Source organism: Protopterus annectens, chromosome 13.part0, assembly GCF_019279795.1.
Source record: "Protopterus annectens isolate FY-2018-M chromosome 13.part0, PAN1.0, whole genome shotgun sequence".
Taxonomy (NCBI): Eukaryota; Metazoa; Chordata; order Ceratodontiformes; family Protopteridae; genus Protopterus; species Protopterus annectens.
Window position 1 is genome coordinate 873,617,534 of NC_056747.1, and position 23,254 is coordinate 873,640,787.

The window sequence follows — 23,254 nt, forward strand, 5'->3', positions numbered from 1 at the left end:
CTAACCCTAAGGTCCGTCACTATCACACAGTCACCTTACCCGCTCCCTAACCCTAACTCACCTACCCCACCCTAGCCCTCACATCCACACAATCGCACACTTACCTGACCCGAGCCCTAACCCTAACTCACCTAACTCGTGCCCAATCGCACACTCACCTTCGTTTGCACACTTGCCTTAACCCGATCCATAACCTTCACTCCACAGTTGAGGAAATAGCAAAGCTGCAGAAACGGCCCACTGAATACTTTCCCTAGGAAAGCATTCGGTGTTCTGCAGCTTCGCTATTTCCAGCGTTCGCTCTTTCGAAGTTGTTAGACTTTGATGTTATAATATAGACCAGAGCACAGCTACTGTGGCAGTGAGGAATTTCTCAAACATCTACTGCTATGGTAAATGCAACTTACATGACTGTACTATGGTCATCACTGGTGCAGTAGCCTTTGGCTATTTCAGTTGATTACCAAAGCCCATTCAGCCTGGGAGGAGGAAGGATAACTGTTCATGAGCTCCTGGAGAATGGTCCTAGCAAAGCTAGTCATGCACATGGAATAGGAATTCAGGTTGTAAAGCTTTATAAAAGTATGCACAGAGGATCATGTAGCTACCTGAAGAATGCTTCTAAACTCCACCCATTTTCAGAATGCCAGGGCTCAAGTAGAGTGGGCCTTGATACTGCCTTGAATAGATTTGCCATGGTGGGAGTAACAAAAAGCTATAGCTGATGATAACCATCTTGAAATAGTCTGTTTTGACATGTATTGTCCTTTCTTTGACTTGTCATAATAAATAAATAGATCTGCTTTTTTAAAGGACTTAGTTCTGTCAGGATAATAGCTGAGTGTCCTATGCATGTCCAGAGTACATAGAATCCTTTCTCCCTGGTTCTGATGATCTAGATAGAACAAAAGGAGATTGATGGCTTGATTCAAAATAAACTCTGAAACAACTTTGGGCATAAATGAAATATTCTTATTGTGACCATATTTGCATGGAAGACCATGTGGGATTTATCCATATTGACGACTTTCAACTCAGATACTCTTCCTGGAGAGATCAAAGCAATATAAAGTACAGTTTTCCATTTGATAAATCTTAAATTAGTCTGATGAGTCAGGACATAGTTAACTTTGCCAGCATAATGTTATGATCACAAGAAAGAGCCAACTGTTTTCTAAGTGGCCTATGATGTAAAACCCCATTTAGAAACTGTTGCACCAAAAACGGAGAGGAAATAGGATGATCCATTGGCAGACATGCTGAAATATGAACCTTGGTAAAGGAATAAGAAAGGTCAGAGGAAAGGAATTCATACAAATACTTAAGAACCAATGGTACATAATCCATGATAGTGCCCTGGTTATTGTCTAGGCACAAACTAGAAAATCTTTTCCACTTGCCACTATAAGATTTCCTAATAGCATGCATTTTTGCCTCCTTTAGTACCTGCTGCACATCCTCAAAAGGGTGCCTAAAAGATATCAATCCAGCATCATCCAGGGTGTTAGTTACAATTGTTTGAGATTTTATTTTATTTTATTTTATTTATTTTACATTTGTTTGCCAGAGTAGTCAGACTGGACACAGGTCCATTTTCAGCGGAGGCCTGGGAAGAAAAGCTCCAGATAAAAATACATTAAATACATGAAATACATAAAAACAGCAGAATAATCAAAGTTCAAGAATCAGAATATCTAAAATTTAAATTCAAACAGGAAGAGATCCACAGTAACTGGATTATGGATATCAAGTTATATACTCAGCAAAAGGTTAGATGTGTTAACATTTAGCAGATATGTACATGTGGTGCATAGCAAAACTCATTTGCATTTCATTGCACAGTGTTTATAATATTGTTACAGAATCACAGCAAATCTTAGAATATTTTACATTGTTATGTTAGTTTTAAAAATCAGGAGATGAAGAGTTTTAATCCATGTTTGAAGTATCTTGTAGCAGACTTTTCACAGTACATCGTAGTTTTACTGGGGTGCATAATACATGTTATACTTTTGAGGTGGCATGGAATGCTGAAGGAAAGATGTTAAGTGGAAGGGGTGAGACAGAGTAAGAGTAGATCTGTTGTGGGTAGTCTAATTGTTACAAATTAGCAGGGGTGAAGTAGAATAGCGTTATTGATTAGTGGCACCTAATGTTAGTGGTAGAAAGTGAACAACAAGATTACTGGTTTGAAACCAGAGAAGAGTAATGTAAAGGGTAATCAAAGCCTGTGGGTCTAACCAAGTATTCTGATGGGTTAATATTACTAGATAGTGAGGGGTTTTGTATGGCATATTGGATAAGGGAGGAGCTAGACTGTATAATAAATGTTTAACCTGGAGAGTCACAAGAGCATAACTAGGTATTTCTACAGTGCACTTTAAGAAGCTTTTTAAATTGTGAGGTGGAACTACTGGAAGTTAGGTGGCTAGGTAGGGTATTCCAGGCTTTAGAAATAGAATAACCGAAGAGAGATTTCCTTGTTAAATTGTTGACATGTTATTAAATTTGATTACATCTAGGTGGTTTTGGCTACTAGACCTTAAGGTTCTTGTTGTAGAATAGGGGATAATTAGGTTTTTGAGAGCTGGGGTTTTAGCTGGGTGGTAATATAGTTTGTGAGCTAATGACAGTTGATTGAGGTTTAATAGCTGAGGTAGCTCTATCCAGTTAAGTTGTCTGAGGGCTATAAAGTGATGGGACCTATATGGGGTCTCAGTAGCAAATCTAGCTATCTTGTTGTAACAATATTCTAATTTGAGTAGGTCAGTTTTACAGAGGTTGGTTAAAATTGGGGATAAGTAAAGGAGGGTGGACAACAAATGTGTCCTGGCTATAGTGGATTTGGTGAGTTTAGTGAGACATTGTTTGTTCCAGTATAGGAGGCCAAGTTGTTTGTGAACCTTTGTGATAATTTGGGATATGTAAATGTCAAATTTTAGGTTGTTTAGGGGTGATTATGGTATTGTTATTGAACATGATGGTAAAGTTGTCACATGGGGGAGGGGATCTGCAGGGGCTGAAAAGAAGGAGTTTTGTTTTATTTGGGCTCAGGATAAGCTGGGAGGCCCGGAGTTGGTGAACTAGCTTTCAGCTAATGAGAAGGAATTTTGGCTTAGGGAGTGAAGGTTTGCTATTGTGTGAGCTGAGCATATGAGGCTGGTGTCATCAGCGTATTGTACCACTGATGCGTTGGGTGTAGAGGATGAAAACTGGTTTGTGAATAGAGAGAAAAGTAGTGGACCAAGTATGGAGCCTTGAGGGACTCCTAAGGATACTGGTAGGAGAGGGGATAGTTGGTTTTGCCATTTTACTGCTTGTTGGTGCTCTGATAGGTAGTTTTTAAACCATGAGATTGAGTGGGTGTTGATATTAAGGGAGGGTAGTGTGTTAAGAAGTCTATTATTGTTGACCATATTGAAAGCTTTAGATAGACCTATAAAAATGGCAGAAACTAGCTGTCCGCTGTTTCGGTGTTGGTCAGCTGTGTTGGTAAAGGATATTAGAGCTGTTGTGGTGCTGTGGAAGGGTCTAAACCCATGTTGATATTTAGCTAGTAGATTGGTTTTTTAGAAGGTGGTCCATCAGTTGGGTGTGATCCACTCTTTCTAGTATTTTTGGTTGGTCGGTAGTTGTTGAGTTCTAAGGAGTTGCCACCCTTGTGCAGCGGTATTATGTGGGAGATCTTCCATATAGTAGGTACTTTACATTCTGATATTGATCTACTAATTAGAATAGTAACAGGACAGGCTATAGCCTCTGCTGCTAGTTGTAAGAATTCTGCTGGTAAATTATCTGCAGCCAGGGTGGTAGATTTGAGCTTGTGGAGGAGTTTTAAAATGAATTTGGTTGACACTGGGTGTAGGCTAAAGAGGGATGTATTATCTTGTGTATTTGTGCAATTTAGTGGGGTTGTTAGGACAGGACAGCTGCTGTTAGACTGTGTTTTTGCTAGGGCTTTAACTGTTTCTGTGAAATATTTGTTGAACTGAGTGGGGATATTATCTTGACTGTTATTTGTTGCAGGTGTTGGGGTGCCAAATTTGCCTGGTTGGAGTCTAGTGTTCATAGTGGCCTAAAATTTGTGATTATATTTTTCCTGAAGGTTTTGGTAGTAGTTGATTTTTTCTAGTTTAATGAGCTTTTTGGCTTTATCATGGAGTTCTAAGTAGTTTTGTTTTGTTGATTGGGTTCTGTTTTTGTGACATTGTATCCATGCATTGTTCCTGTCTTTGAGAATGGATTTAGTTATCTTGTTTAGCCAGGGGGCGTACTTTGCTTTTATTCTAATGCTTCTAGTGGGTGCATGATGTTTTAACATTTGTAGGAAAGATGTGTTGAAGTAGTGGACTGCTTCATCTAGTGATAGCTGTGTTAGTGGTTTCCAATTGCAACATTTTAGGGCATTTATAAAGTCATCTGGTTTGAAGTTCCTTTTGTTTCTTATTTCTCTAAAGGTTGTCTGGTGAATTTTGTGCATTCTTCCTCTAAGGAGGAATGTGGTTTGATGGTTACCAAGGCTGTTGATCAGACAGCCTGCTTGAGATACAAGTGAGGGATCGGATATAAGAATCCAGTCCAGAATGGAATGACATTTGGAGATTTTATCAGTCCTAGTAGGGGATGAGATAAGCTGGGTAAACCCATGGAGGTTCAGATGGGTGGATGGGTTGTGAGCAGAGCAGATGAGCCATATTAAAGTCTCCTAACAATATATTTTCCTGAGGAAGGGAATTAGAGATCCATTCCAGTAGGGTTTCCATCTTGGCAATGTTATTGCCTGGTGGACAGTAGCAGCCTATAATATTTATGTGTTTATTGGGGTTCAGTTTTAGCCTAACAAGGATGACTTCTGCATTCTCTATGTCTGGTAAATTAGCATCAGGTTGTTCTAAAATGAGATGGATATGGAAGAGTAATGCTACACCCCCACCCCTTTTGCCTATTCTGTCTTTGAGAATGATGTAAGCTAGTGCAATTATTTCATTGTTGTTAAATTCTGGTTTTAGCCAGGTTTCTGTCAGTAGTACAATTTCAGGTTTATATAGAGCTAGCAGGACATGGAGTTCATGTGCTTTATTTAGGATGCTTCTTACATTAAGGTTAAGAAAGAGGAGAGATGCCTTGTGTCTATGGATGAGAGGAGCAAGTAGATCAGGGACTGGGTTAGGTGGAGTGGTGGGACCAGGGTTGGGGTGTACGTAACCACAACATGATAATAATTGCTTTAATATATGTAGGTAGAGTTTGTTAAATTTATTGAGTATCAAGCAGTGTTTTAGAGTGGTCTGGGTTTTCCATTTAAGTAACTGTAATTTATGTAGGTGATAGTGTGGAAGGATTGAAGAGACATGGAGTTATGTGCATGTCTGGAGATACAATGTGATGGCTAGTAGGTGCTGTTTGCCATGGTATGGTGATGTTGCTTGGGAGTAGAGAGTGGTAATTGGTTAGGTATGAGAGTTGGAGTAGTATGATAGTTGTAACTGTATACACTAGGGTTTTTGCTATGAGATTATGTGTAGTGTGGTACATGATTTACTTTAATGAGTAAGAGTGGATGGAGCAAGTGGAGTATTGCAGTAAGTTAATGCAGTATCTGTTAGTAGAGTGAGAGTGGGGTGTGGAAGCTGAGGTGTGGTTGAAGTTGTAGCAATGTGTGATGGCCATTTGGGTTGGTGGGAGGCGCTGCCTAGTAATTGAGGGTGTGGTTTGTAACTACAAATTAAAGTGAGCCCGGAACAAAGTGGAGTGCAAACAGAGCCCTGGCCATGGAGATACTAAGTGAGAAAAACAATCAGCCAGGTAAGCTTTTGGTTACCTGTATAAGTAGACAGATAATGCTGGTTGTTAAGAGATAGGGCAGAAACCTGCAGTAGCCTTGAGGGGTAAGGAACAGCCTAGGAAAGCAGGGGAGGAATAGTAGCTGTGGTAAAGGTAAAGAAGCTGGTTAGGTCCCTAGAGACTGATATGTTAGAGGTAGAGTGGTCTCAGAAGAGAGTGTTCAGAGAGAGATGAGGGGAATAGTCTTGGAGTACAGAGTTTAGGGCTGGTTATTGCCGATAGGTGGAAGATGGGATGAAAGAACAGGGTAGAATATATTAGGGGTGAAGGGGGTATAAACTAGGGAGCTGAGTAAGCTGAGGGGTAATACGTAGGTAGATAAAAGGTACACAATGACATACTTAAATGCCTGTAGATTGGGATGTATCAAAATCCCTTTTCTAGAGTAAGTAGATCCATTCCATGAAGATGCTTGTGCTAATTGTCCTTGACAAGTTCCATAAGAAGGGAGAATCAATGTTGCCAGAGTCAAAATGGAGTCACCACAATGACTTTTGGAGATTCCTTCTGAATCATCAGAATTCCCCGGGAAATTAGAAATTAGAGGAAAGGGCAAAAATGCATAAAGAAACATCCCCAACCATGGGGATGAGAATACATCTGTTTTCCAGGGCTGCATTCAACGAGCTCTAGTGCAGATTTTTTTAGTTTTCTGTTTTGAAAAGAGGCAAACAGATCTATTTGAGGTGTTCCACACAAATGGATCGATTTCTGGAAGACCCCCTCAAGCAACTTCCATTTGTGGGGGTCTATTCTGGTCCAGTTTAGCTTGTCTGCTACTACATTTTGCTCAAATGGAATGTAATATGCTAGGATGATTAAAAAAATGTTGAAGACCAAACTCCTAAGCCATCACCGCTACCCTGCAGAGAGGGTAAGACCTGATGCCTCTTTCCCCCATTTATTTACATACTGCATCACTGTGATGCTGTCTGTAATCACATGCAGATGTCCTGGGGACCACAGATGATGAACAGATTTTGTAGTACAAATCACAACAGACATTTCTTTGACATTTAATTTGACATTTGACATTTGATTAACTTAACAGTATAAATACCACCTCAGGTCCACACTGAAAAGAGGCTACTAGTGTGACTAACCCGATCAACAAAGTATGACTAAATAAATAAAATGTATACGCTTTGCTCTGTCTGAAGAGTTCCACAAGCCTTCCACCTTTACTCCCATAGATACTGCTCTCCAAGCAGAATATGAGGCACCTGTAGTTACACATTGATTTGCAACAGGCAGAGAAAGGGGAGACCTGGATTCTGGGCCATTTGCAGTCTCCACTAATGCCTTTTCTTTTTGACAAAGCCCAAAATTAGAATCTGAAATTCCAGAGGATGAGAATAAAGTCCAAGTGTTTTTTTTTAAAGCTACAGAATTTTTGTCATGTGTACTCTGGAAAGACCAATCATGAGAACTGTAGAAGCCATGAATCCTAAGATCCTGAGATATTCTCTAACAGAAGTCTGAAGCTTATTGAAAAAGCTCAGGATAGTTTCCAGGTAAAATTTCATATTTTCCTGAGTAAGGAAAGTCTTATGCAGAGAAGTGTCCAGAAGGCAGCTCATGGAGTGAAAGAGGATTTTTGAACATTTATATATAACCCCAAACTGATAAAGAGAGAAGAAAGAAGGACTCAACATCTGGCAAAAGACACTGTAAAGAAAAATAAGTAATCCAAATAATGAAATATGTGATGGCTCTGCAATGAGCTTTGACTGGAACTAGACACTTTGTAAATACCCTTGGAGCTGTAGATAACTGCAAGAGTAATGCAGATGACTGATAATGTGACCCAGACACACAGAATCTGAGAAATTTCCTGAAGCGTATAGTTATGGAGGTATGATGATAAGCATCCTTTTAGGTCTAATGTTACCATAAAACTCAAGAGAGGAATGATAGGTAACAGACTGTGTAGGGTCACCAGTTTGAATTTTGGTACCTTGACAAATAGGTTGAGAAAGGACAAAAATAAAGCAGTGGTCTCCATGAAAACTTTTTCTTTGGAACCAGAAACATTCTGAAGTACATGCCTTTCCTTTTTTATCTAAAGGCACTGATTCTATGACTTCTAGGATCAGTTTAGTTGGGAGGATGGGGAAAAATACCCCTGAAAGGAGGTATATGTATCCACTGTCAACTGCAACCTTCCTGAACCACTTTTATCATCCATTGGTCTGATACAATCTCTTTGGGACAGGTTCATGAAGGTAGAACAGGATGTGAAGGGGGAAAGAATGCTGCCATTCTGGAGAATTAGACTGTCTATTTTTCCTGAAGAGATTCTTGTTTTCTGTTGTTCCCCTCCAACCATCTCTTATATCTTTTCTGTTTGCCAAGAGATGTCAAGGAATGCTTATTTTGTCTTGTAAAGGGAGTAGAGGATGTGTGAGATTTGAAATGGGGGACTTGAACAATCTTAGAAATTCACAGAATTAATTTCTCTTTATCTTAAAGTAGAGATTAAAATTTCAGACTTTTCATCATCTTCAAACTGTTGGTTATATACCCAGGCATACCTCCTCAAACCTGTAGCAGTAGCAATGACCCTAGACCCTGTATCTGCTCAATCATACACACCCTTTAAAGCATGTTAGATACTTGAGGTAGATTAAAAGTAAAGTAATAAGATTCAGATAGGAGCTGCCTTCTAAGGACATGTGGCAGAGTATTCCCAAAAACTGACTATGCAGCTAAGAATAAACATTTGCATATGTGCTTGGCAGTTAAGAATTCTGTATACTAAACTGAAAGAAGAGAAAGATGTCTTACTAAACCTGTCTAATACCTAACATTCTTTATCCACACAGAAGGACTAGTACTGACTAAATTTATATTTCCAGCTGGCAAAGAGGTTGAAATGGTTAAAGAATTAGATCTGACATGATAAAAAAGAAGTTGTTAGCTTGAGATACTTTATAAAGTCTATCTGACTTTTTAGGGGCTGAAGAATGACAGTCAGGGATATTAGAGGCAGCACTTAATAAATCCCCCAAGGTTGGCAAAATAGGAGGGATATATGTAGTATGTGTCACATCCACTTGCAAAATATCATAATATTTCTTCATTTCAGGGGGAACATACACTGGTTCCCACATAAATGCATAATTCATCCTGAAAAATGTTTCAGAAAAGGAAAACTCCACCAAGGGAGTTGGAAAGGACCAACTTTCCTCAGAATAAGAGTTTTTGGCTTGGGAATTTTCAGGAGAAGCCCCATCTCTATCAGTGTCAGAATCCTTTGACAAACTTTCCTCGGGAATTTCTTTACTGAGATTATACTCTGAACAGATATCATGTCCTTTGATGAGCAATGTCTAACCTTTTTATTTCTTTGTAGGGACCTCTCTGGAAGAGGACCGGTTAAGGAATGGCTCTTCACCCCTGAAAAGAGGTCTCTTTCCCCAGCCATACCAAGAAGAACTTTCTGTAGTATCAAGACCCATAGAAGATGTCTCTCTCATGCCCAGATTGAACACAGAGGAATCCAGGGAAAAAGATGAGCGGTTTGAGGTACAACAAATGGCCACAGCAGAGTCACCCACCTGCAGGTGAGGCAATATGCTAGTCTGCTGTGGTGGCAAAGACTATTTGATAAACTTTGTCTTTTTTCTGGCTGGAAGAAGGACCAACCATGGGACTGAGAGTTTGTTCCATGGTCAAGCCGAAAATGGTACCTTTTTCCCATAGAAGACAAGCATTAAATGCCTGGTAAAAACTACAAGTCTTTAAAAGTCACTTTTTTCACAGAAAAACACAGTAAAAAGTATTTTAAAACACTTTGCCAGCCCCAAAAAGTAAAGTAAACACAATTTCACTACAGAAAAAAGAAGTTATGTCTTACCATAACATTCCATCTGTGTTGTTGATCTTCTTTCATTCATCACTGATGAGTTCGGAACTGAGTCGGCCTAATACTAAGCTTGGGCCAGCCAAAAACTCTCGAGCCATCCTTCTACCCACAATGCCCTTCTCCCTGTTACCTCAGATCGAGTTGGCCCATGTTATACAAGTAAAGCAGAGGCCATTTCTGCACAAATGCCCTAAGACACCATTGGGACCCAAAGTATCCCCCAGGAGCCTTTGGAGGGGGAAGGAGGGTGGGAGGTGATGAATGAAAGAAGATCAACAACAAAGATGGAACGTTATGGTAAGACATAACTTCTTTATCTGATGTTGTTAGTCTTCTTTCCACTGATCACTGATGGGACAGAATCCCCAGCTACCTTGAGATCCTTGGGTGGCCCTTATGGAAGAACGTTCCTGAGAACCATTGAGCCAAAGACAGCTCTCCCTTTGGAGACCACACCCAATTTGTAATGCTTGATAAAGGTGTGGGGTTTAGCCCAAGTGGCTCTGTGCAAATGTCATCCATAGAAGCCCTGGAACGGAAGGCAACAGAAGTTGCCATCGATCTAGTAGAATGGGCTTTAATATTCTGTGGCATAGGTTATTTTGCAAATGAATAAGTCAAACATATGCAGTCCCTTAGCCATTTTGATAAAGTGACCTTGGAGACAGAATTTCCCATTCTAGGCCCAGAAAAGGAAATGAAAAGTTGGTCAGTCTTGCATATTGTTTTGGTCCTGTCTAAATAAAATCTCAATTGCCTGTGTACGTCAAAGGAATGTAGGCAATATTCTCCTTTATTAGAAAAGTTTTGGAAAAATACTGGTAGCATACCTCTCAACCTGGAAACATCAAAAATCTGAACAAGGCCCATGAAAAATAGGTACAAATCTGCATGCTGATTAACATCTAATTTGCATATATAATTATGTAACCACACCCACTCCAATGGAATTGTGGGATACCAACTTTCAAATGCAAACTGAAGAACAGACAACCAAAATATGGCACCAGATGACCAGAGTCCCCCTGCAGCCATTCCAATGTCTCCCCAGGTTAAACCAAACCACTGCACTGTTGCATGAATGCATGAATTAATCTGCTAATAATCACCAATTACTTCCTCTAGGTAAGCAGGCATACCTGTTATACCCCAAGCATATGTGTTTTTCAGAATGAACTTCTACTAAAACATCTTGTTCCTTTTCTCTTAGATATTGTACTACTTCTAATCTGACAAAGTACTGTATATAAACCGTACTACCACCAATGCGACAAAAACGTTTGTACTGTTTTTCTCAAATACTGTACTACTCTCAATCTTACAATGTACTGCATATAAACCTACTACCAGAAATGTAAAACTATGCCTACTACATGTTGGAATGAGTCTGTAATACACTTGTATATAGTCTTGATAACAAGATGTTAATATCTGACTATTTCATGCTGTAATTTATTCGTAGATGTAAATTAAATCCTCACTTGTACTGTACTGTATGTGGAGCTTTTCTCCCCGGGCCTCCACTGAAAATGGACCTGTGTCCAATCAGGCTTTCCCAGTTAACAAATGTAAAATAAAATAAATAAAATAAAATTACCTGGCGATTTCTCCCCATTTACCATTAACACTAATGTGTGCATACTGCTTTACTTCTACAATGATTATTTAGATTTTATTTTTTCATTTTGCAGCACAATGTACAAACACTAAGACATCTGCTAAACAAAGTAATACTGTCTCACAATGAAAATAGACTTGGCATTAAAACTGCTCTGCCTTTGAAACTTATATTCATTGAAATAGCATTGAAACCCGCACACCACATCCAAAGAAAATGCATCTGGCCAATGGTGGATAAAGATTACCTTTGGGCTGTTTTCAAATCATTGGCCTCTTGCACAGAAGAAACATACATATGTTCTTTTCATTGATACACCTTCCTGACTTTATTAAGTTATATTCCTTGTATAATACAGCACACGTGTTAGAGAGCATTTTAAATTTATTGTTTGACCATTTTTCCAGTAGGCTGTACTGTAGGCAATGAAACAAAATGCATGAACCAATAATGACAAAACTGACCAATTCAGAACATTTCCATCATAAAAGTCTACTTCCCCACGCACACTATAAATAGAATGACAGTAGTGTAAGCCATAGGCATCTTGCCCAGCTTCTCGCACTTATTTTCAACTTCAGGTTTTTTTTGGGGGGGCAAAAGGTCAAAAACCAGGGACATATTTTAAACATTGCTTGTATAATTTTGGAAAGTTGCTAGAATAAAATGTGTTACCACCATGCATGTCACTGGCAGGTCTTGAACCCAGGACCCTATGGACTACAGTCAGAGCTACATACCACTATGCCAAATCAGCAGTTCCCTAAAAATTAGGAGGACTGAAACTTAATGGCTATCATTTAGTGAATTCAGTTCTCGCTTCTCACTCACCATAGCTCTCAACTCTTAGCACAAAAAACCTGGACAAAAAACAAAGCCAATAATGGGGGAATACAAATTCTGTTCACTTCTCACCATAGCTCTCAACTCTTAGCACAAAAAAAGGACAAAGCTCAGAAATGGTGGTGGCTAGGGACTTTAGGCTCTTTTTACCCTGTATCAAAGGTACAGAGTTTGAGCCTGAATTCCTCTAGCCACCAGGTGTATTACATGGGGGCATACACACACACACACACACACACACACACACACACACACACACACACACACACACACACACACACACACACACCTTACTTGAGTCCAATAATCCACTTCACATTCCCCGAAATGAGTGCTGCTGTTATATTTCCCAAACGAAACAAGTGTTGCCAATAATCCTAATCCACTTCACTTTCCTTAGATAAATGCACTTTCCCCCAAACAAAATGCTGCTGCCAATTCAAAACTGTTGTTTCCCCAAATGAAATGCTGCTGCCAATAATCCACTTTCTGTTTCCCGCTTGCATTTGCAGCCGGAAATGAAATGATGATTTGAGCTCAATTCCAACTGGTTGATAACCCTGAAGGGGATGACGTCGGCTCCAACAGCGCGATATTCAAAAAAATAAATAAACCAAAAGAAAAAAAATCAGAAATGAAGGGGTGCCACACAGGAATCGTGACACTCCTTCATTTGGACCCCAAAACTTGGTAAAAACGGAATAATTCAGTATGGTTGAGAGGTATTACTGGTAGGTTGATAGACTGATTGATGGAAAAGTCAGAAACAACTTTGGGGAGAAAAGATGGGTTTGTCCGGAGTAATACTCTGTCCTTGTGAAGATTAGATAGGGTCTTTTGGTGCACAATGCCTCCAACTCCAAAATTCATCTGGCTGACATGATGGCAACCAAGAAGAGAAATTTCCATGACAAGAATTTGAGGTCACATTTCACTGTGGGTTCAAAGGGGGGGGGGTGGAGTCAAAGACTGGAGAACTAATGTGAGATTCCATGGCTCTATAGGTGGTCTGATTGGAGGTCTAATGTGAGAAACTCCTTTGAGAAAAGTTTTACATAAATGCAGTGATACGAGAGGAGTACCATCTAGCTGATTATGGTAATTAGAAATTGCCGCCAGATGTACTCGTATGGTAGAGGCTGCGGCTCCCTCTTCAAAAAACTTAAACAGATATTGTAAGACTGCTGTGACTGGAGCTGAGTACAGATCTAGCATCTTTTCCTTTGACCAAATAGAAAACCTTTTCCATTTGTCCCGATATAGTCTTCTGGTGGATGGTTTATGAGAGGCCAGGATAATGTCACAAACAGGTGAGGTGAGATCATCCTGCCTGGTAACTAACGGAAATGGAGAAACCAAGCTGTCAGCTTGAGACTGGACAGATTCAGGTGACTCAACCCTTGAGGGTAAGAAATCAGGTCTGGAAGAGGGTCCAGAATCCATGGTGGATATAACAGGTGAGGTTGAAGGAAAGGGAACCAAACTTGTTGAGGCCAAAAGGGGGGCTATGAGGATCACTTTGGATTTCAACCAAATAGCTTTCTTTATGAATTGTGGAATCAGAGGAATGGGGGGATAGGCATAAAGAAGTCCCGTGGGCCAATCGTGAATCAGAGCATCCCTCGTGGACTCCCCCTTTGTAGGGATTAGGGCAAAAAAGCTACTGCATTTGCTGTTGGATGGGGAGGTGAAAAGGTCACAGCAAGGCTGACCCCAATGGCTGAAAATTTCTGCCGCTACTTCGGGATTGAGAGATCACTCATGGGGCAAGAGAATACATCTGCTCAGCTTGTCTGCAATCACGTTGGAGTTTCCCGGGATATGCGTTGCTATTAGAAAGTGGTTGGAAGCTATCACCCACTGCCAAATTCTTATGGCTTCTCGACACAGGTGGTATGACTTGGTTCCTCTTTGCTTGTTGATATGCCAGACTACTTACATATTGTCTGACTGAATTGCAATCATTCCAGAAGGAAGAACCATTTGGAATGTTTGCAATGCTAACAGCACCGCTCTCAGTTCTAGAACATTGATATGCAGATTGGCTTCCAACTTGGACCATGCACCTTGGACTGTCTTTTCCTGGAAATGCCCCCCCCCCACCCTACCAGGGAAGCATCCATGGTCACAATGGCCTTGGGCAGAGGGGACTGGAATGTGTGGCTCCAAAGTTCTTTGTCTTTCCTCATCCACCCAAGAAGGTCCTGCTTGCAAGAGTTGGTTATCTGCATCTAAAAACATAGAGGATGATGGCTTGGGAATCACTGAGTGAGAAGAAGCCATTGGAGAATCTGCATGTGCAGTTTTACAAGAGGCACTATTGGTATGGAAGCTGCCATGGATCCTAGGACCTGAAGAACTTCTCTCACTGAGACTTTGTTTTGACACTGTAGCTGAAGCCTCAGTCTCTAAAATCTGTGAGCTGGAAGTGACAGCAAACAGGATCGAGTATCGAAGACTGCTCTGATGAATTCTATCTGCTGTGCCGGAGTAAGGTTGGATTTCTTCCAGTGCACAGTTATCCCCAAAATTTCTGTCAGAGAAAGGGTATATTGCAGGGCTGTTACCAGAAGATGCTTGGTGGGGGCGGTAAGGAGCAAATTGTCCAAATAAGGAAACGCTCAGAATCCTTGCAGTCTCAAGTGAGCTGTAACCACTGCCATGCACTTTGTGAACACTCTGGGGGGCTGTAGAGAGACTGAAGAGCAGGCCATGAAACTGGTAATGATTGGCTCCTAGCCAGAAGTGAGGTAGACTCCTGGAGCATTTGTCCATTTTGATGTGGTAATACACGTCTCTGAGATCTATCAAGCACATCCAATCCCCCTCCCTTAGAAAAGAGAGAATGGACTGAACCGTGACCATCCAGAATTTGGTTTGTTCAAACTGCTGAGATCCAGAATGGGTCTCCAGTCCCCTGTCTTTTTTGGCACCAAAAAGAATCTTGAGTAAAATCCGGATGCACATTGGTCTGGTGGGACTAGTTGGATGACTCCTTTCTGATACAGTTTTTTTATTTCTGAAGCTGCTGCTTCCTTCTGACTAGGTGGAACATTGGGAAGTTTTGTTGGAAGTTTTGGATAAGTAATGAGGGGAGTGGTGTAACCTCTGGTAATGATATTCTACACTCAAGGATCAGTGGTAATAGAATGCCAGGCAGCTTGGTACAGAGAGAAACAACCCCCGACTGCTTCCAGAGGAAAGCAATCAGGCTGCTCTTCAGGAGCGCTAGTAAGGCTGCCCAGAGAAGGAGCCTCTGGGGTCTTGGTTACATGGACCCCCTGTGCCACGATAGGGGTGTCTTCCAGAATTGTTACCCCCCTCTGCCCTTAGGGGTATCATCACCACGTGTGGCATGGAAAGGGCCCTGAGATTTTTTGTGCCACATCTTCCCACTCCTCTGGTTCCTGGAGAAGGAACATTGAGGGTTGGAAAATGTAGACCTATGGCAGACAGGGTCTTACTGTCCTGCTCACACCTGGCCAGAGTGTCCTTTACCTTGGAGCCAAACAGAGAAGATGCTTTGATGGGAGCATTCAAAAAGGAAGACTTGAAGAGATCCATGAGGTCACAAATGCACATCCAGGCATGATGTCTCATAACTATGCCTGAACCCACAGCTCTAGCCACATCTTCAGTTGCATGCGAAAGCAACCTCGTGGATGAGTTGGAGATAGATTCCAGGGTTGCGAGCTGTGAGGCAACTCTGTCCCTTACCTCGTCAGACACATGTCCTGTGAGTGTTCCAGAGAGTTTGGAGATAAAGTCTCTTTGGAGCCTCATAAAATGTTCCAAGTAGTGCAGGTACCATATAGCAAATGTTGCTGATGTAAAGACTTGCTTCCCCAATCTTTCCATGACCTGGAACTCTCTGTTGGATGGGTAGATAGTAGGACTCTCTTCAGCTAGATCCTTTTTTGTGGCCACCACCACCACCATAGCATCAATTGGTAAACCTCTAGACCAATGTGAGTTTTCCTCGGGTGAAGAAAGTATCTTGTCAGGTCTCCGAGGGATCCCCTCAATAGAATCAGGGTTCTTCCAGGTGCACTGCACCATGAGCTGAACCAGCTCGTCTGCAGGTGGGGGTCACCCAAGAGGTAGATGGCTGGGCACGGAAAGCCTGCAGGAACACAGACTCCTCAGAAGAAAGATTAGCGGGCTTCCAGTCACCTCTCTGTTTCAGCATTTCAACAATGTCTCCAAAGGAGACATCATCAGGGGGGGGGGTGACCATGGGAACCCTTCACCATCATCAAAATCTGTGTCCTCTGTTAGAGACTCCTCAGGGGAGTCAACATGCTTCCTCTTGCATGATCTCTTCTGTGGGGGCTCCTCAGTGGGGGCTTCTGAGGAGGACTCGGAAGAGTGGGTACCCTGTTCAGAGGGTTCCTGTGGCTTCCCTGCCTGGTGTCCCGAGGAGATGGCCTGTGGCAGCTGTAGCTCAGGGGGAGAAATCTGGGGTTCTGACTTCAGCAGAATGTTTCCAGAATCAAGCACCCTCTCCATCACACAGAAAGCAGTCCACCCAAAGAGGGATGGGAGCCCAGAACCAAAAAGGACAACCTCAAAACCAGGGTCACACCCCGCTGCCAAATCCACTCCTGGGGATGGAGCCTCAAGCAGGAATGGTGCAGACAAAGCTCCCGGCACAGAGGATGGAACCGAAGAAACACTCAGAACCGTGCCACAAAACAAAGAGCCTGCACCCCAATCACAGGGTTGAGGAAGGACTGGTTTGGCAAGAACCGAAGACCAAAGTGATGGTCCCGTAGCCATAGTGAGGTCCACTACTGGTGCTGAGATGGGGGGGTTGAAAAGGACATTGGAGCAGGAGGCTTTGGAACTGGAATGGTCAAAGGAGGAGAATAGGATGGAGTCTGTGGAGAAGTCAACCCAAGTTCTGCAGGAGGATGGGTCCTGGAAGGCATGGGTATGCCCCTGGCTGCCAACAGCTTATCCACAAGATGCACCACATCAGTTCTGAAAGGTTCTTGGTGGATCTAGTGGATACTCCTGATGGAGAGTCAGGTTGATCTAGAAACAGGCTATACACTTGGCTGAGAAATGGGTCTATGGACAGAGAGTATCGGGTCCGTGGTGTGGAATCTACTGGCACCGATGTCTCAAGTTTGGAGACAGAAAGCAGTGGGGTCAAATCCATTCTTGTCGGAACTGTAAAAGAGCTTGTGCTGAAGGGGCACTCAGAGCTGACACAGGAGGTTCAATCATCATTGCAGAGATAGGCATCGAAGGAGTGCACTGTGCCAAAGTGGCACCTGGTGCCGAAGTTGTAGTAGGCAAGGTGAGGTCTGTAGCCAGAGACAGTATCAGAGCAGAAGCTGGTGCCGATATAGTAACAATCATACTACCTAGAGCAGACAAGATCAGTGCCGATGAGGCAGATTTATGCTCCGAAGAAAGTTTTTGTACTTTTGGTTTCACAGACTTACCCTGGTCACTCGAGGGTGAAGAGGGAACTGAATGGTGGCCTTTTCTTATCCTTCCTAGGAGGGGTTGAGACCTCCATCGCAGAAAGGGCTTCTGAAAAGGGCAACCTAAGTAGGCCCTTCAGTATTAACTTATTCTTGTGCTCTTTCAGAGTGTGCTGGCTGAAACTTTGACAAAACACACAGGGAGATTACACCAAAAGATGGGGCACCCCCAAGCAACAGACACAATCATCATGAAAGTCACTATTTGGAAGTTTACCATTATACAAAGTACAATGCTTGAAACTCGATGTACCCTTCTTATCAGTCATCATGAAAAAAGTTAAACACAACAATCAAAATCTTCAGAGAAAAATGTAAATTCTACTCTCCCTATGTCTATACCTATCTAAATACACACAGTATCTATCCAAAGAGTCAATAACACACAACTAGACAGAAAAAAGGGAAGGAGAGAAGAAATACCAGTGATGGTATTCAAGGAATACCACAAGGATAAAGAGAGAAAGCCGTACCAGCAATGGTACTTAAAAGATTACTAAACGGGTAGAAGTACGAGTGAAAAAGGCGTAAATCTAACTGTAAATATAAAGACTAATGGATATATGTCACAAATGACAAGCAAATAGACACATTTTTCCACAAAATATCAAAAGGTTTCCACTCAGCTGAGAGTTTAGCTGAAATGTGGCTTTACAGCTACACGGCAAATGAGATCTGGGATAACAGGAAGAAGGGCATTGTAGGTAGAAGTTTAGCTCAAGAGTTTTTGGCTGGCGCAAGCTTGGTATTAGGCCGACTCGGTCCCGAGGGCTTGGAATGAACCCATCAGTGATGAATGGAAAGAAGATTAACATCAGATAAATGGTTTTCAGTTACTTTACACAACTTTAAACTGACAAGAAAAAAATGAGTGTTCCTGTTTAAAACTATGATACAGTCTTGTGACAGTCAATTAAAACCCAAAAGTTCTAGCTGTAGAATAACCTTCCTGAAGAGTGATAAAGCAGAAAAAATATTTAGAAAATAGGAGGTTTGTCCTCAAAGGGAACTTATCTGCCCAGCAAAGGAACAGCACTAAGCTGACTATTGATCTTCAAAAGCCTTAGAGGAGTGCAGTCTTTGTCAGCAGTAATGCTCTGAAGGGCTTGGTGCCCAAACTTGTCTTTTAGTATGCTCAGCTCAAGCTATCTGACAGTTTGGGCATGTGGAAGATGCCCTGAAGCTTTGGATGATGGCTGTCTGTTATATCCTTGGCAGGATATAACTCATATATTTAAGGATACTGCAGCAGTAATCAATATGATAAATGTCTCAAGGAATGGATGAAATTGCTGGAAATTCTTTGTGCAACAACTCATAGTATTTTCTGAGGGACTGAAATACATCAATGTTCTCCCACTAAAAACACTGGCAGATCCTGGAAATAGTCTCAGAGAAAGAGAAATTCCCACAGGGCGTATCAGAATCTGAGCTCTCCCCTGAGTCTGAATCAGCCAGCTGAGGAGAAAAGCCTGTATCTGTCCCTTCATCTTCCTTCAGAATCTTGAATCTCTTCAGGAAAAGGTATCCCTCTTTCTTTTACCAGAAACTACCTTATAAAAAGTATAAATAGTCTGAATTAAACCCTGAGACAGACCCAGTAAACTACTCCTGTCTAAGGAAATTTGAGGAGGGGTAGATGCATGTTTAGTTTTCTGTTTCCTTTTGACAAAAAAAAAAAAATGGGGCCAGCATTGCTATTAATGGCAGCAGCAGCTTTCCCATGGATGGGCACAACATTCTGACACAACAGGGAAGCCTTCCTTGTTCCCTCTCCCAGAAGTGATAAGACTGGCTCTCTCTTGCTCACTTTGGGAGACCACAGTAGCTGCAGAGGATGTGGCTCACCCCTGGTCCATATTGCTGTAGGTGCTATACCAGTGGGATCCGGGTTAAAAAATGAGTGGTCTGAGGAACAAGATATGGCCACAGCAGAGTAATCCACCTGCAGCAGAGGCAAATTATTAGCCTGTTGTGGTGGCAAAGGCTGTTTGCTTAACTTTTTCTTTTTTGTTTTGTGGCTGCCTCCAAATAAATAAAACAAATATAGTCTTGCCTCAGAAAAAAAATGTTTTTAATTACTTTAAAATAAACGTTATGTACTCACCATAACTATGCATCTGTATTGTCTGTTCTCATTCTTCCTCAACCGATGGGTCTCTTATCCGACTTCAGATGCTACTTCAGCCACTTCTAAAGACTTGGATCTGTAGCTCGACCTCCTCTCCTTACCTACAATCCTCCACACCAACAGTATTACTTCAGATCGAGTTTGGCATCCCTTGACTCTACAGTGTGTGTACAAACAGCTATGATATAAAAATAACATATAATAATCTAGGGAATAACTATATAGACAGAAGAAACAGAGAGAAAGGACCTGGAGCTCATCAATCAATTGAGCAAGATATTTACTCCTTGGGCCAGACTAGGAGCCTTGGAAATTAGAAAGCATTGTGAAATAGGAAGGGGGATGGAGGAAAGGAAGTTGAGGAAGGACAAAAACAGACAACCCACGACACATAGTTATGGTGAGTACATAACTTTTATATCTGATGTTGTCTTTTTCTTCCACTACTCAACTGATGGAGCAGAGTTCCCAGCTTGAGAAACCCCGGGGTTGTCCTTAATGAAGGATATTCCAGAGTAAAGCAGAGACAAACACTGTTCTGGTCCAAGATAAGATATCCAATCTGTAGTGAACGTCAAAGGTTATGTGAGTTAGACCAGCTGTCAGTGCCACAAATGTCATCTATAGAAACCTTAGACCAGAAGACAGAGGATATGGCCACTGATCTGGTGGAATAAGCCTTAGGAGGTCCGGGAAGTGTCAGCCTATTTTTGTTTTATACCAAAGAAATACAGTCAGTAATCCACTTGACTAAAGTCAATTTTGAGACGTTTCCCAGTTTGGCTTTGGAAAAATAAATAAATGGCTGGTCTGATTTTCTGAAATCTTTAGTTTTGTGGATATAGAATTGTAGCTGCCTATGCATATCTAAAAAGTGAAGCATATACTCTCCTTTATTGGAAGAATTTGGAAAGAAAACATGAAGGTTGATCAATTAATTCATAGCTGTTTCTGAAGCCACCTTAGGTACAAAGGAAGCATTAGTGCAGAGAAAGACCCTGTCCTTTTGAAAAATTAGATATGATGGCTTAGATGAGAGGGCCTGGAGGTCTGATACTCATCCAGCTAAGTGATTGTGACCAGGAAAATAGTTTTTCACAATAAAAATGTTAAATCTACCTTGGCTGTTGGCTCAAAAGGAGGCTGATTCAAGGCTTGTAGGAATATTTAGATCCCATGGTGGAGTAGGGCCTTTGTTGGGAGGTTGGAGTAACAAAGTACCTTTAAGAAAGTATTCACAACAATTTAGATGAGACCAAAGAGGACTGGTTATGTCTTATATGAAAATTTGAGATAGCTGCAAGTTGAATCTTTAAAGTTGAATAACTAGTACCATTTTTGAAAATGAAAGCAGGAAAATCTAGAATAGGTAAAATGGGTGCTGAAAAGGATCTATTTGTCTCTGTGCAGCCCAAGGGGAGATTTTTTCTATTTACTCTTAAACACCTTTCTCATAGAATTCTTCTAAGAAGATATAAGTATGTGTCTGACTGGGGATGAAAACCTGGACTGTCTAACCATCATTCAAAGTGGAGGAACCATGCAGTCAGTTTGAAGGTCTGAATTTCTGGATGATTTACTCCTCATGTTTGACAGAGAAAATCCTGGGTTAGATTTAACACCCTAGGGGGGTGTACTAGATGAGGCTACAGGAAGTGGAACCATTTTTGTTTTGGCCAAAAAAAGGGCAATGAAGATTAATTTGCATTTCCAGTACAACACTTTTTGAATGAATTTTAGGATCAATGGAACTGAAGGAAAACCATATAGGAGTCCTGGGTGCCACTCATGAACTAGAGAATCTCTTGGTGACCCCCTCTCCCCAGTGGGATCAGGGCAAAGTACTTGCTTCCCCACTCAGCCTCAAGTGCAGAGATCACAGTATGGTTGTTCCCACTGATGAAAATTTGTTTTTGTCACCACAGGATTGAGACACCTCCTGTGAGGCAGTAATATAGACTTGCTCAATTTGTCTGTTAGACTTTTTGACTTCTGTGGAATGTCCATTCCATAAGAAAGTGGCTGGAAGAGATCACCCACTGCCAAATTCTCATCACTTCTCAAAATAGGGGGTGGGACTTGGTTTTCCCCTGCTTGTTGCTGTACCAGACAATTGACAGATTATCTATCTGAATGTCAGTCATCCCTGGAGGTAGAGCATCTTGAAAAGCATGCAACTCTAATAGGACTGCACTCATTTCCAAGACATTGATGTGAAAACTGGCTGCCTGATTGGACCAAGTCTCTTGAACTGTCCTTACCAAGAAATGTCCCCCCCAAGTTGGGAGGCATCCATGGTCACTGTGGCTGTGGGTGGTGGAAGGATAAAAGGGCAGCCCTGGGAAACTTTTCTTGCAGTGATCCACCAGGAAATGTGTTCTTTGCAAATTTTTGTAATGTGTATTGAAGCAGAGGGAGGATAACGTCTGATAGACCATTGCACTGTCACTGTCCATTAAGTACCCTTATGTAATATCATGCTAGTGGTATTAGAGTTATGGAAGCTGCCATAGATCGTAGAAGTTGCAAAATCAACCCTCCTGGTGGGGAGGGATAAGATACTAACTGGGATGCTTGGCCCCATGATGTATTTATCCTTGATTGAAGGAGGTTTGTGATTTGTGTGACTGTTTTCAGATGAGCAACATTGAACTCCAGGACTTGAGCGGGGAAAAGTTGGCATTAGGCATAGTTCACTGTAATGCCTAGTTGAAGACATAGTTGAAGTCCCTAGCTTGAATTAGAGCATGCTTGATGGAAGTGGAGAGGAGCCAATTATCGAGATACGGAAACATTCAGAATCATAGCAGTCTCAAGTGAGCTGTGACCAATGCCATGCACTTGATGAACACTCTGGGGGCTGTAGTGAGATCAAATGGCACAGCTCTGAGTTGATAATGACTAGCTCCCAGCTGGAAGCAAAGTAATCTCCACAACCGTCTATTTTCATGGCCTAGTATGCATCTTGGAGCTCTATCAAGTACATCCAATCGTCCTTGCTCAGATGTGGCAGAATGGACTGAACTGTGACCATTCAGAACTTGGAGCCTTGGACATATTTGTTTAAATTGCTGAGATACAGGATGGGCCTCATATCCCCATTTTTCTTTGGCACTAAAAAGAACATTGATTAAGTTCTAAATCCTAGTTGGTGGGGGGACCATCTGGATGACTCTTTTTTTTTTCCAGCAGGTTTTGTATTTCTGTGACTGCTGTTTTTCTCTGACTGGGTGGAACATCTTGGAGTTTTGTAGAACAATTGGGGGGCTGTGGCAAAAAGGATATTTAATATCCTCTGGAAATGATCCCCTGCACCCAAGTGTCTTTTGTGATGGCTGTCCAGGTTTATGGGTGCAGGGAAAAGGACCTCCCTGTTGGCAGCAGTTGGATAACTCTTCAGAAGCTCTGATAGGGCTTATCAGAAAAAGGAGCTCTGAAACCCTTATTGTGCAGGC

General features: G+C 41.7%; 1 pseudogene; it reads right to left on the reverse strand.

The window, feature by feature from the left end:
* LOC122787976 overlaps positions 1 to 16,952 on the reverse strand; it is a 37,846-nt pseudogene extending 20,894 nt beyond the window's left edge.
* Positions 16,953 to 23,254: the final 6,302 nt, after the last annotated feature.